This window comes from Physella acuta, unplaced genomic scaffold (genome assembly GCF_028476545.2).
Source record: "Physella acuta isolate Inbredline_101_S28 unplaced genomic scaffold, ASM2847654v3 ptg000647l, whole genome shotgun sequence".
Taxonomy (NCBI): Eukaryota; Metazoa; Mollusca; class Gastropoda; family Physidae; genus Physella; species Physella acuta.
This window is the reverse complement of record NW_026732166.1, coordinates 330,580-346,457: the sequence shown is the minus strand read 5'-3', so window position 1 is coordinate 346,457 and position 15,878 is coordinate 330,580. Positions and strand designations below refer to the sequence as shown.

The following is a 15,878-nucleotide window of genomic DNA, read 5'->3' as shown; positions in this document are numbered from 1 at the left end:
AATTACATGTGAAGTAAATCAATATTTTAGTGCGATTAAAGGTTAACTTAATCAAAACAAGGTATTCAAATTACAAATTCGTAACGGATAGCATCAAAAGCTGGAATTAGAAATCTTAATGTGTTAAGACTTGTATGTTTTAGTTAAACTTTTTTTTATCACAACAATCAATTATTTTTCATCTGTTTTTTAAATTATAGTTTTACTGGATTTAAAATCGATTCCAATTGCTTTACTTCATTTAATATAATTATTATGATTCGTAATAATGTATAAGACATAAGAAAATTAACATATTATCTTTCAAAATATCAATTTTTAAGCTAAAATGTTCATAATTTCGTCGTTTTCTATTTCGGCACTCACTACATGATGCATCTCCTGATATTTTATATTTTATCTTCTCAATAGATAAGGACAGAATGTTCAATACAACATTCCCACTTTGTTGTTTGTCGTAATTTGCACTTTTAGACTTAAAATTCAACCTTTAATTACGGTAAACATTTAGCTTTCTTCCTTATTTATGTAATACAGTAAAATGGGAAATAATCCCAGACTGACAACTAACACTACAAATATGTAATGATACTACACCTAATATATAGGAATAACGAAGCTGAGGTCTATAATAGAAATATAGACGATGCTGAAATAATACTTTCAAATTTGCTTCAGAAAAATAAAGTAACCGACAACTTAAGAAACAGATACTGCAGGCACTGCAGGAAATACATAAGTTAATGCATTTAACTGACCATATAAGATCTCTGCAGACGACGAAAGTAACATTTACTGCCGAGTTATAAAGTAACAATTACTGCAGAGAAATACAGTAACAATTACTGCAGACAGCTAAAGTAACTTTCAGACAGTTAAGGTAACATATAGGCTCTACTGCAGACAAATAGACACTGATATCTGACGATATCTACGCCACTAGCGGGTAATGTAACATATAATATCCTTGTGACAAAGCCACAGATAATATCTGTGTGACAAAGCGTACCATCAAAAGCTTGTGTAAGGCCACGTCTCACTTACAGACAGTTACCAGATTACAGTAGCAGGTAATTATGTCGTATAACGTTGTTAAGCTTTTGTTTCATCTAGCTGTAGTGTCTTGTCTTTACCGCGAGTTTTTTTGTTTCATTCATCTTATCTTATTTCACGTACTTTGTGGGTTAAACGTCTTGAAATCTAGAGATGAATAATGTATTTTAAGTCACGCTTTTATCAAATGTAACTTGTTTGCAATACTGCTTGGTATTATAGGAATGAGCAAGCCTCAACTCTAAAAGCAGTAGATAAAGAAAAAATAACGAGAACGTAAAAACTAACAATTAAACTCTCACCTTTGATAGCGACTTTTATTACGTCAAATCTAACTGTGTGTTTTGTAAACCAAGTTGCTCTGTGATTATCGGATTGGTTTAAAATTTGTTAACACTGAACGTCTACTGTTTCATTATGACTCAAAATGTAATTCAAGCAGGCCCCACACACATATCCCCCCCCCCCACACACATCTCACACAGTTCCGCTATGTCCCAAGATTTAATTAAAACACCCCCTACACATATCCCCACACCGCACCCACAAACATTCCACATTGGGATTTTAATACATAATTACTATTGATATGATCATACTTCAAAAATGCACGAGTTTGTATTCAAAATATCTTATTTGTTTGGCTTGATTTAGGAACAGAAATTAAATAACCCAAATATTGTAATGAGCTTGTTATTCTTTATACATTTCAGTTACATTTTAAATGTTTTCTGTGAAATATAGTGGGGTGAGTCACATTTTATTTAGACCATTGCTATACACACACAAACTAATAATTTAAAAAAACATAAACCATACAAACATTGATGTTGAAAACAAAATTAGCTAAATGTGTCAAATCCCCATGAGTTATTCCTACAATTTTTATAATAATTATTTGTGAGGTTTTATTTTAACCCACGCTGGTTTACTATTTTGTTATATCGTAATTAATTCCAACTTTTAAAACCTCTGAATCGTATGTTTCATTATCCATGTCACGCTCAAATTGTAATCGTAACTTCACTGATCACGTGACTCACTAAAGAGTAGATCACGCGGGGACACTGACTGCAATTGTTCACAATGTCACATTTTAAGTATCATAACATCAACACATAACCATCCTCGCTGGCCAAAATCTTAACCAAGTGATTGTATTATAGCCTTTCATTTAGTCAATCGTTTTGTCATGATCAATATCGATTAGTTTCGACACAAACAAATAACAATATCGATTAGCTTAGACACAAACAAATAACAATATCGATTAGCTTAGACACAAACAAATAACAATATCGATTAGTTTCGACACAAACAAATAACAATATCGATTAGCTTAGACACAAACAAATAACAATATCGATTAGTTTAGACACAAACAAATAACAATATCGATTAGTTTAGACACAAACAAATAACAATATCGATTAGCCTTTACAGAGACAAAGAACGGACGGACGGTATTAGTTGCAGCTTTAGGCTGTACAAACTAAATATACAAATCCTTTTATCTTCCTAGGTTAGAGCTAGGGTTCGTGTCTTCATTGATTAAAACCGGACAGTGCCATCAATAAATATACGCCAACGCTAGTGTATAGGGTAAAGGTTAAGATTTAGGGGAGGTTTATAGTTAGGTAGATCTAGCGCTTAGACTTTTGGTTAAAGTAATGGTTGAGTCGGGTTTTGGATTTTAAAATTACCACCTATACTAGCTAATCAAGGAAGGTGATAAAGATCCTGCCAATAACGTCTAACCCGCGTTTATACTCGAAACATGTATACATGAATATATTTATACATTTTTACGATAGTAAAAAACCGCAACATGTATACATGAATACATTTATACATTTTTACGATACTAGTAAAAAACCGCAACATGTATACATGAATACATTTATACATTTTTACGATACTAGTAAAAAACCGCAACATGTATACATGAATATATTTATACACGTTTACTTAACTAAGACAAAATAACTATGTATACATATTACATGGGGGAAAACCTTTCCATGTATAATTCACTTGTTCCATTTTTCCTCCTAGATATGTCTAGAATACATGTTGTAAGTGTAAACACGTTTTAGGCTATGTTTAGGTTGTGTTAAGGTTTATGTTTAGGCTATGATTAGCGTTTTAGTCAGGATGTAGTAATGATTTACAAGTAAAATTTACATTATAGTTTAGACTAGCGTTATTGTTAAGGCCAGGTTTAAACTCAGCAAAAATTTTAAAAATTTGAATAACATGAAATCGGCAGTACAGTAAAATTAAACAACACAATGAGTTACGTACCTTGAATAAATGAGGAACTACTCCCTTCAACAGCTCACTACATCCGGGTATTGTAAAGTAGCCTACAGCCGGGTATTGTCAACTTGGTAAACTACAGCTACCGATAAACACAAATCAATTTTTTGGACCACACGATTCTTGTTAGCGAACTTTGTTTTTCCTATCTTCGCGGAGCCCAACAACAATAATGTAATAACAGAATTATTTATACATCACTGTGGTTCGTATGTTAAGAACTGTCAACACTCTGGTATATTTAAAACAACATATGCAGTTTAAAATGCATACATACACTTCGAATGGTTGAGCTTACTACAGTAAAAAGCGATGAATATAAAAAAAAATGTCCGTTGAGTGAAAAAGTTAGGAATGGTGTAATCACAAACTCGCTACTGTGTGCCTTACCCCCACGGTGTGAGGAGTAAGCTCAACTGACGGACAGACACAGGGGGAAAACCAACGACACCCTGGGCTCTGAGACATGCCTCCGCCGCTGAAAACCAGGGAAAACCGCGCACAGGCTCCGCCTACTGGGCGGTGATTGACAGGCGAGGTTCGGTGGCGTCCAATGAAAAGAAGCTGAATGGTGACGTAGGGTGTGTGGTGTTGGTGTAGCGCGCGCTGCAGTGGGGTGTAATTAAGGTAATTTATTTTCACAGGCAAATCATAGCGATGCTGAGGTGTCGGGATAGAGGGCTTGTTTGCGTGCTGGAGTGGTCACAATTTGTAGAGAGTTTAGAACTCGGTGATTGTGTCTAGAAGATATTCAACTACACGCTCACTGTAAAACTTGCACACACAACTACACGCTCACTACAAAATCTACACACACAACTACACGGTCACTACAAAATCTACACACAACACTACACACTCACTACAAAATGTACACACAACTACACGCTCACTACAAAACTTACACACACAACTACACGTTTACTACAAAACTTGCACACAACACTACACACTCACTACAAAATGTACACACAACTACATGCTCACTACAAAACTTACACACACCACTCAGAGGCGTAGCGACCCCTCCCGGCGCCCGGGGCGAACTTTCAGTTTAGCGCCCCCCCCCCATATATATATATATATATATATATATATATATATATATATATATATATATATATATATATATATATATATATATATATATATATAAATATATATATATATATATATATATATATATATATATATATATATATATATATATATATATATATATATATATATATATATATATAAAAATATATATATATATATATACGTGTGTGTTTGTGTGTGCGCCAGTCTGGAAAAAAATTAATAATTCTGCTGATTGTCGTTCACTAAAACATCACTGGACGCCAATATAATTCCCCTTAAGATGCCGAAACGAATAAAAAGTAGAAAATCAAAAGAGCTTAGAACAGTGGGCTCCGTCGAACCCGAGAGGTTCGGTAATTCAGTCTTAGGGCTTCCGCGAAGGTCAAGACACACACACACACACACACCAGACTCATATGATTCACGATTGGATTTTGTCAGTGTGGACGATACAACTATTAAGGAGGGTTTCGGTGATTGCGCATATGAAAATGGTGGGGTTCGGTACTCCAAAAAGTTAAGAACCACTGCTTTAGAATGTATTTTGTAGAAGGTGCAAGCCTTATTTGGTCTACTTTTGGTCGTGTCTTTAGAACAATTTCGATAATAGTACGCCAACATTGCAATTTTGAATTATCAGTTAGGTTGAACAAAGTAATAATCAGTACAATATACTAATTTTCTTCTCTCTTAAAATTTTGGCAAAGAGTGTCGCTTCCCACCCACTCGCTCCGACAGTCTGCTATTTTACTGATCAGATAGCGATACAAGAATCCGGTATATTCATTTCTCTTTAATGCAGTGATCCAGGCAAGATGTAATGCAATTAATTAAAAGTATCTGATCTCTCACGATGAAGTTGAGAGAATCGTAAGAATTGTACAAAGAACTAGTCGCGTTATTACTTAGCAAAACTGGGTAGTGAAATCGTACATTAAGTGTTAATACAATGGATTTCTTTTCTAAGTGTTAAAAGAGTTATCTAGCAACCGATCCAGTACAAATCCTGCGGTTTTTATTAGTGAAAAAGTGCCCCACTATCTTGGACAAAAAGGGTAGAGCGGATTTTAAACGTCACTAACTTTTTTTTATGTTACACAATCGTGAAATACGCTTTAATACAATTTCTTTTCTGAGTGATATCGGTTATTTATTCCTTAATACCGTGTGAATTTTTCCGATTTTAGTCTTCGAAAAAGCGCCCCCCCCCCCCTCCCCATCTAGGAAAGCTGGAAAGCGGTTTTTCCGGTCACTGTTTCTTAAAGATATACGTTTTACAGTTACACAATCAAGGAAGAAAACAGTTAAATCAGTAAGCAAAGGCTCTCAGCCGTTAAATTTCTTTACTTTGACTGTTTATAATTCAAAACTGCAGCTTAAATAGAGCTTTTAATTTTTTTCTACCCCTTTTGGCGCCCCCTAGGGTCGGCGCCCGGGGCGACCGCCCTCCCCGCAGTCCCCTAGCTACGCCTCTGACACCACTACACAAAAAAGCCCAGCTGAGACTGAATGTGTACCCAACCTTTCACCCCCATAACATGGACAAAGTTTACATTGTGTGACCTGCTGAGTTGAGCAGCCTTCTACGTGCCTTCTTCTCAAGGCATCCAGCACATTTTTTTTTCACATATTTTTTTTTTGTCCTAGGGGTGAGGGAGGGGGGGGGGGGAGTGGTCAGAATGTATTTGTTTTGCCGCGGAACTTAAGCTTGCAATATTAAAAAAAAATTGCAACCTATCAACTACCTAAAAGAAAATACACACACACATACACACATACACAAATACACACATATATATACATACATACATATTTATATATATATATATATATATATATATATATATATATATATATATATATATATATATATATATATATATATATATATATATATATATATATATATATATATATATATATACATACACTTAATAAAATATCGAATTTGCTACTTATTGATTTTATTGAGTAATGCAGATGTGCTAGTCAATATGAATTTTATCCACCAGATCCTACAATTTTACCGTCGGATGAAGTAGATCATATAACTGTTGTATCCACATGTTCTAATGGTATCTTAAGAATATAGAGATGTTTTCTATTTTTTTTTTTAGAGGAAACGCTTCACGATTCTGCGTGTCTTCTCTGCGCGAGGGCCATGCGAATCTTCTTTGTATCGTTCCAACTTTATTATATGTACTGCGTGAACAGTATGTTTTCTGTTTAACTTTTTTTTTTTTTCTATTTAAAACTGAGGGTTTCCGTTTGCAACGAAGCAGCATTAATGAATACCACAAAAAAGACCCAGTGATTTAAAATATCAGTTTTGCATTTTATCTAAGGTTAGTGATTAAATATAAGCCTAATTATAATACTCACGATTAAAAGTAATACGAATATTATTGTTTTCAGACTTTTGGACATATTAGTGTAAGTAAAAATTATCAATGTCCCTCATTTAGCCTTGTTCATATTAATGGAGCTCTATTCTAAACGTCTTTTTGAAACATTGTCAAAGGTTTTTTCCCTTAGTTGTAATACATTTTTTACATGGGAGGTAACTATCAATATTTATATTTATTGGTGACAATGTTATAAAACAGGGGTCTCCAAACTACGGCCCGCGGAAATATTTTTGTCCACGGAAAAAAAAACGTTTATTTGGTGATAGCTGAGGAACTTTCCCCAGAAAAATCAAAGACATGCCTGGAAGTTACTGGCCCCCGAACTGAAATTTAATCGTTAATGCGGCCCTCGGACTGAAAAGTTTGGAGACCCCTGTTATAAAGTATCAACTGTTCAAGTCATCTTGACTATTAGATCAGTTTTTAAACATTATATATATATATATATATATATATATATATATATATATATATATATATATATATATATATATATATATATATATATATATATATATATACACGTGTGTGTGTTTTTGTGCGGGTGTTTACACTCAGGTGGCGCTGTGGATGGGGAGTTGGGGGGGGGGGCATGGGAGGGGTAAGCTGTAATAGGCAATGATGTGGACATTCAAAACACAAGAGATTTAGTTCAGGTAAGGCTTAATCTAGTTTATCTAGTTCATCTTTACAAAGTCCACCATACCACCCCCACTCCCACCCCAACCATATACACCAACACAACCCCCACTCATCTACATATACTCTTCCAACCAACTAACCACTTATAGAACTTACTTATAAAGTACTGATCTCCCCCCTCCCCTCCAGACTAAACCACATTATATCATACCCCACCCCAACCTTGAATTACTCCCCCTGCTCAACAATAGCGTACAGCTTCCACTAATCCTTTGTTCATCTACAAGTACTCATCTTCAACATAACTAGCCACGTATACTCCACACCATCTTCTCCTAAACCAGAGGTATAGAATTCGGCTCCAGTAACACCGTTGGTCATGAACAGTTATCATGCTGACTATTGACCACAGAATCCCATAAAAATGACCAAGGCCAATCAGTGTTCATCTCAGACTTTTTCCTCCGGGGTTGCGTTTGAAATTTTCGGGGGGGGGGGGGGGGGGGGAACTAAATTTTCCGGGGGGGGGGGTGGGGTTGGGAAGAGATGACTGGAAGAAACTCTGAAGTCAATGTACTATTCTTCGTCCACTCAATTCACTATAAAGACTGAATATAATACTTTAAAACCAAGCCAAAATGTATAATGCTCTTTGATTAGATTCTCAATTAACGAATTCAATATGTCTAGTATCGGAGTACCGTTCTTTAACCAAATAATTAGCGTTGGTTTTACAAGTTTAGATTCGGTAATGTATCGTGTTGAACCATACTGACTGTAGAAAACCGACTTACATTATTTTCTTGATATGGCTAATCGAGAAATCGGATCGCTAAACTGTGATTTAAAAGCCTCAGGGTTCGCGCATGATGAGACTAATAACTCCCGACAAGCTTTGATTATTTTTGCTAATTAGGCACGTACAGGGGCGTGGCAAGATCATATCGAGGCAATATGTTGCTTCGCGGATATCCACATCATAGGTAGGCTAATTGTGTGAAAATTGCGAGGATAATATCATAGGCTGTGACGTCACGGCACGTGATCGTGTCATAGATACTCACCATAGTTGGATCACGATGGATGAGCAGAAACTGGAGTTAACGAAGCTGGATCAAATAGGATATGTGACAGGTGAAGTAGAGTTGATTTGTTATTCCGCCTCATCATTATAAATGATAAATTATTATTTTCTTTTTAGTTCTCAAAACTTACTACCTAATGAATTGCTGACAATGGCTTTTGCTACCCATATCTCTTTTTGTATTAGGTTTAAGGTCAGTGTCAGGGTATGGGGTGAGGTCGTGTGTTAGGTTAGCGAAACTGGCAAAAATGTCGTTCTTACCGAAAGGGGAAACCATCAGTCGACTTATCTCCCTTAAAATTCTAAAACCAGCGAATGCGATAAAAGTAATTGCTTTATTTGATCCCCTCTCGTGCGTGCCGGCAACATTTTTGTGTAAGTGTACACAAAGACAACTACTGCAACCCTCACGAACCAAGGATGATAACCCTTGTTCATTCTGCAGTGATCAGAGACAAGAAAAATTACCTCCCCTTTTTAATTACCTTCTTGCAAACGACGTCACGAATAAAGTGAGATTATTTTTTGTGTGCGCGTTGTTTAGCAAAGTAAGCCGATAGGAGGGGAGGGGATGGGAGGGGATGCTAATACAGGAGGTTAACGATAGAGATAACGTAGAGGTGAACGGCGAGGGGGGATTTCTTTTGATGCAGGGTCATCTGAGGTCAAGCTCTGGACCTCACCTGAGTTGGGGGGGGGGGGGGGGATATCTGTGGAATCACGGGTGAGCAGTGAGATGGACCTTGCCTAGATCACATCTGTTGAGGTATCTGCTGGACCGTGTGATTGGGTTGGACCTTTGAACAGGAGCCGTCGCTATCTTTATTCCTCTTTTCTAATGCGGTGTTTTCATTTCAGCTGTACTGTAGGCCTATATCCAAACTTGTTTGTTTGTGTTACCCCTTCATCTACACATATTTTTGTCCAACCCAACTAGTCAGTAGGCCTATCTTGCTTGAAAATGTTGTGAATGTATATACTCTAACCGATTGAGGTATAAATGGATGCAGTAGAGTTCATCTATGTCAGATACTAAATTTTACAAGGGATTGTGTATTAAGCAAATTTAATTTAAAAATTAAATGTTATTTATTTTCTCCAATATATGCAAGAACCCAAATGTAACTGAGTCGACTCGATGGCATCACTTTCTATTATATAGATAAATGGATTTTGTTTCAAAACGTACCTTAACCGTTTGAACCCTTAATGTGCATAGGTTAGTTTGTGTGTGTGTTCGTGGGTAGGTGCCGTCTAAATATATATATATATAATCTGTTGAGGGTGAGACACGGAGAGGCGCTTTGTGTTCTCTAAATGAAAAGATTAATCTTTAACCTTAAAATGACAAGAAACTCACAGGAGGCAAATGTTAACGAATTGTTAAAAAGTTGGCACAGATTTGTGCTGAGTCGGCTCAAAGATTGTTATATCCGACCCCCAGACACTACCAGCCTGTGCGAGTGATGAATGCTCCAGATTTCGACCACACAGCTTCCCCTAATCACATGACCTGATCTAAAAATAGGTCAGCGATTTATTTTTAAAACACCCCCCTTTAAAAGAATGTTGATTCTAGATCTAAGCAGAAAATTCGAGAAGTTTCACGGGCGAGAAATCTATTACCTGCGTAACCCGACACGTTCATTTCACGGGAAGTTCTCGCCCCTTGTACCCCAACACCTCGGAAAATCGAACTGTCTTTGAGATTTTTGAGATTCTAATCGTGGCTCGATAGCCATGTTTCTTATGACACGTCAGCTCTGGAGATACCCATCCGTTATAGACCCTCCCCCCCACTCCCACCCCACCCTCTCAACCTGGGGTTTACCCAGACTACTATAAATAGATATATTTTATTAGTTTTCTTGTGGCTAGTGATAAAAGTTAAGTTGCTCAACAAAAGAACGATAAACTGTGAAGACCCTCTACGTATTAAAACTGTTTTCAAAGCAAATATTTATGCTCCGTAGTTTTTGTTGTTTTGTTACTTTATCATCTTTTCCTTTAAGTTGCAGTACAAATTTAAAGCAGTCAAATATCTACCATTGAAAATGCACAGCATCAACTACTGGTGCAGAATAACATTTAAAATTATTTTCTTGTTCATGATTCAAAATTCGATTTTAGAAGGAATTTCCTCCAACACAATAATGTATTGTGTTTCAACATGTTATGCGCTATATGACACGTTGATTCCAATTTCAGCCTTCTTTAACTTTCAACATTAATACAACATTTAGCATACATTACAGAACACGCCATCACCACAATACACGATTAAACATTACTACCGATCAACATTGAACCAGTCATGCTCAACACGTCAAGCGTAACATAGCTTGGTAGAAGTTTAAAATATCTTTTGCTCTGTACGTCAAAGAACAGAGTTAATTTTTTTTATATTCCAATCCTCCCCCCCCCCCCTCCCCTCGACGACATACCTACATTTACGTCTAAAATATATAAATATATTTAAAGTATATTTTTTAATTTCTTTAAGATGATCTAATCAAGCAACGTTTCACTTTCCACTCCGTATAAAAACACTTCTCCCAATAATGTTTTCTATAAGCAGTGAGGCGGTGATTGATACGATTGGCGGCTATTTATAGACTGCCCGCCATAATCACGTGATTCAATACCAAAATTTGGATGCGGGACATGACAGCAGGGGCGTGTGACTGATACAGGGGGAGGGAGGGGGTGGACGCATGGTGTGCCAGGACGCCAGGGGGGGGGAGGGGGTGGACGCATGGTATACCAGGACGCCGGGTGACACTCTGGAACCCAATATCTGCGACCAGAGACCTGCGAGCTATATTTAGTACCGTCACCGCTGGAGTGAAAAATAATTTAATTATCTCAATTTATGGGGCAGGTCAGGAATGTGCAGGGTCGTGTGCAGGGGGGAGATATTGTTGGGTTAGGGGGGGGGGGGGGTGTTTGGGGAGGTTAGGCGTGGTGATGTTAGGGGAGATATAATTGGGTTAGGGGTGGTGGTGTTAAATGGTATATTGTTTTTGGTGGGGGTATTAGGGGACATATTTTTTTTCCTGTGACTTTTTACCGTTCACCCATATTGTTAGGGGTGGTGGTAAGGGGTCATCCATTAATGACGTTCACACGCGGGAGGGTGGGGGGGTTCCGTAAATAAACTGACTTTTGTGGACGCATATGGACTTGTATAAGGAAAAAAAGTGGATTTTTGTGGACGGGGGGGGGGGGGGGGGGGTCCAAAATCTCAAAAAATTGTGGACGTCATAATGGATGACCCCTAATAGGAGATATATAGTTGTGTATTAAGCGATAGAAGCATGTATGGAGTTTCTTGTCAAAGAGATCACAAAGAACGCGTACTTAAGCTGATGAGTTAATGACAGATTGTGTATTATGACGCCTGTGCCTATTACATTTCTTTACAGCTGAAATTTAACGATACAAGATCTGGTGGCAACATTTCATCTACATACCCCTATTGCCCCCCCCCCCCCCCCCCCGTTAAGACGAATGTAAACAAGGCTGGGCATAGTGCTGACCACAATATACCTTTATGGACCGAGGTCACAGAAACATGAAATTCACCTGAATATTGACACACAGGTTCAATAAATTGGCTCTAACTTGTAACTGTTTTGTACAAAATATATTGTCTATAGCAGGTCAGGTCTGGTCTAAGATAAGTTTCTGGAACATTCCAAACATAGCTTTTGCTTGGTGCTAACAGCAGGTATGCGGGGACTGTCCACCCACACAATAATTTTGTGCAATTACTAAGTCGCCCCATGTCGGGACACAAAATACTACATGTCAACAGCATTCGGAGTGAAATATTTCAAGGCATACATTTATCTAGTCTTGTGTTGTATGGTTGGGGGGGGGGGGGTGTCGGGTGAAACTGTAGACATTTGATCACCAACTGTACCCAGTGGCGTCACGAGGTCCAGTTGACACCCACTGCGGTCCTAACCCCGCTCTGTGACGCTACTGACCACTGCTACTACGCTGTCAGCTTCTTGAAGACGTGTTAAGACTGGTCAAGGCGCACTGCGGGGCTGGCCGGACGCTCAGGGTGACCGTCGTAAATTTTCCGGTCGCGCCGGAGAGCTGACCGGACCCGGCACTGGGTGGGTGGACAGCGTATCATCAGCCCACAGAGGTCACTTTATCTAAATTTGGTTTACCGTACCGCCAGGCCGGAGGTGGTCCAATTTTTACCCAGGCTAAAATATCATGTGACTCGTGAGGTCAGCGTGACTCAAATTGAATGAAAAGGTTTTCTGTCTAAGGAAATAAATAAAACAAGCTACATTACGAAAAGATATTTTTTTTTGCCGAGCGCCATACATCGCGTTCATCAATAGGCGCATAAGACTTCTAAAGTACACAAGGTGTCGTGGTGTTTGGTGTGTGGGTGGTTGTGTGTGGGTGGTGTTTTGGTGATTGGGTGGTGGTGTGTGGGTGGTGTTTGGTGTGTGGGTGGTGTTTTGGTATGTGGGTGGTGTGCGGGTGGTGTTTTGGTGTGTGGGTGGTGTTTTGGTATGTGTGTGGTGGTGTGTGGGTGGTGTTTGGTGTGTGGGTGGTGTGTGGGCGGTGTTTGGTGTGTGGGTGGTGTGGGTGGTGTGTGGGCGGTGTTTAGGTGTGTGGGTGGTGTTTTGGTTTGTGGGTGGTGTGTGGGTGGTGTTTAAGTGTGTGTGTGGTGTTTGGTATGTGGGTGGTGTTTTGGTGATTGGGTGGTGGTGTGTGGGTGGTGTTTGGTGTGTGGGTGGTGGTGTGTGGGTGGTGTTTTGGTGATTGGGTGGTGGTGTGTGGGTGGTGTTTGGTGTGTGGGTGGTGTTTTGGTATGTGGGTGGTGTGTGGGTGGTGTTTAAGTGTGTGTGTGGTGTTTGGTATGTGGGTGGTGTTTTGGTGATTGGGTGGTGGTGTGTGGGTGGTGTTTGGTGTGTGGGTGGTGGTGTGTGGGTGGTGTTTTGGTGATTGGGTGGTGGTGTGTGGGTGGTGTTTGGTGTGTGGGTGGTGTTTTAGGGATGAACTGCCTAACCATTAGTTGTTCAGACAATACATATAAAACTAAATTTGGTTTGAAAAATATACTTCTGTAGCCATTGCTTAGTAAAACGGTGATGATGTAGCCTTACAATCCCTGCTATGGTGTTGCTGTGGTGATGCTGTGGATTCGATTGGACGAGTCCCTGAGGCAGCAAATAAAACTGACAGCTGTGACGTAAAGCATGGTCACTGAAGTTTGTCAACCAGTCAGTGTGTGCTGTGATCAAGTGTCAACTACCACATAAGGCTGCCTTGTTTGAGAAAACTTCCCGGGGAACGTTTTATAAATGTCTTGGAGGGTGTTGTTTGAATGTGTTGTCTGAATGTAGTTTCTACTTCCCTGCGTGGATACTCCCAGCGTTTCTCGGTGACGTGGTTGATAGACTGACACCTAACCACTAATACACCTCCTTGTGTGTTCTATGACGTCATCCAGTCCCACTAATACACCTCCGTGTGCCTTCAATGACGTAACAAAAACAGCTCCTCCATCGAATTCGGTTCTAGTCTTGTTGATTTCGCCAGTGACACCCATCTCCCACAACAATATCAACCCTTAACCAACACAGAACCAACAATTAACCCCTTGTGTACCACAAACAAGACACGCTGCTCCTTTAGATTCCCCTCACTCGATGCCCACAAAAGGGTTAACCCTGGTATTAATTCTCTACCAGGACTCTCCACCCACCACCACTTTCCCAACATAAACACTCGGGTCATTTCTTTTTAACTGTTAAGTGTTTCAGTGTTTAATACACCCGTTATTAACATCCCCACCCCCGGGGGGCGAGTCGTGTGCGTACTTCGCCGTTCCGCCTGGGCTGGGTATGAATAGCAAACCCTGAGACAGAATCTAGTGAAAGAATAACACCATTTCTTGGCAGACGCATCGGATGACACTACCTGGATATGGTTCAGGTATTTCCAGGTGAGTCCCGTGCAACAATGCGCCCAGGTTTGATGGGGTGAAAAGATGGTCGCAATCGCCGGTAATTTGTCCAAGACGTCCGGGCCATGACACATTTATTGCCGACGTTTCTAAAGACCGATGTGAAGATAGTGGAAGACGGTGGCAGTGACGCGTGCAGGGGACACAACCGAGCGTATGTTATGTCAGGTACGGAAGGGGGGGAGGGGGATAGAATACATGGATTGGATTTTGGATACCGATAGTTAATTAGGCAACTGTGTACCCTTTGGTTTTTAAATATTCAGGAAATCATCTGGTAAATTATTCAAAATTTTAAAGTTGTACAGCTTTTCTAAATAAAATCTATAATACAACATTAAAATAAAATATATAATTTCATTTAATTAAATTAATATTTAACAGTCATATCAATGCCTAGACTGGAATTAGAAAATTGTGAGCCTCAGGGCGAAAAGACCATCCTTCGCCATCCCCTCCCTCTGCATCTGTATATTTTAACTTGAAATATTGTGGAGAGTGGGTGGGGCTGGGATGACTTTTTATGTAATGTAAATAAATAACAATTTTAAACATACCGTTTTAGCGTCTTTCTCTTGTCCTATACTAAACATCTGTAATCTTTTAAATTCATGATTGTTATAGTTTTCAAAACGTACTTAATTCAATGACTTGCTTCTTGTGCAACATTAGATTATACAATCTATACCTGTAGGAAGTTGTGGTATGGACACTAACAATAAACAAATGGTCAGTAGTGACGCCTGATGTCACTATAACATGTGGTCAGAGGTGATGTCAGTATAACATGTGGTCAGTGGTGATGTCAGTATAACATGTGGTCAGTGGTGATGTCAGTATAACATGTGGTCAGAGGTGATGCCTTATGTCACTGTGAGATATGGTCATTGGTGACATTACGTAGCTGATGACACCTGATGTCACCTGATGTCATTATGACATGTGGTCAGTGGTGACATTACGTAGCTGATGTCACCTGATATCACCTAATGTCACCTGATGTCACCTGATGACACCTGATGTCACGACCAGATGTTGTTATTGCTGACAAATAGTTTACAAAAAAAATAAAACATAAATTCACGTCATCAAAGGTTGTTGAAATGTATCCAATAATTATCTCCAACCATAATTAAAGTTTATTTGTGCGTCTTTTTGTCCGTGTATAAAAAAAAACAAACTAAAAATATTCTCGTCTACTCAACCCTCTGTGTGTCCATAATTTGTCAAAGATCTAACAACAAATTTCATGACACTTTTTTTTATTACCCTCATCATGTCGTTGCAC

At 38.8% G+C, this 15,878-nt stretch overlaps 1 non-coding gene across 1 annotated transcript; it reads right to left on the bottom strand.

Moving 5' to 3' along the window:
• Positions 1-6,566: 6,566 nt before the first annotated feature.
• LOC131948470 (U6 spliceosomal RNA) lies at positions 6,567-6,672 on the bottom strand. Its single transcript, XR_009388017.1, has one exon. It is a non-coding gene; the product is annotated as a U6 spliceosomal RNA (small nuclear RNA).
• Positions 6,673-15,878: the final 9,206 nt, after the last annotated feature.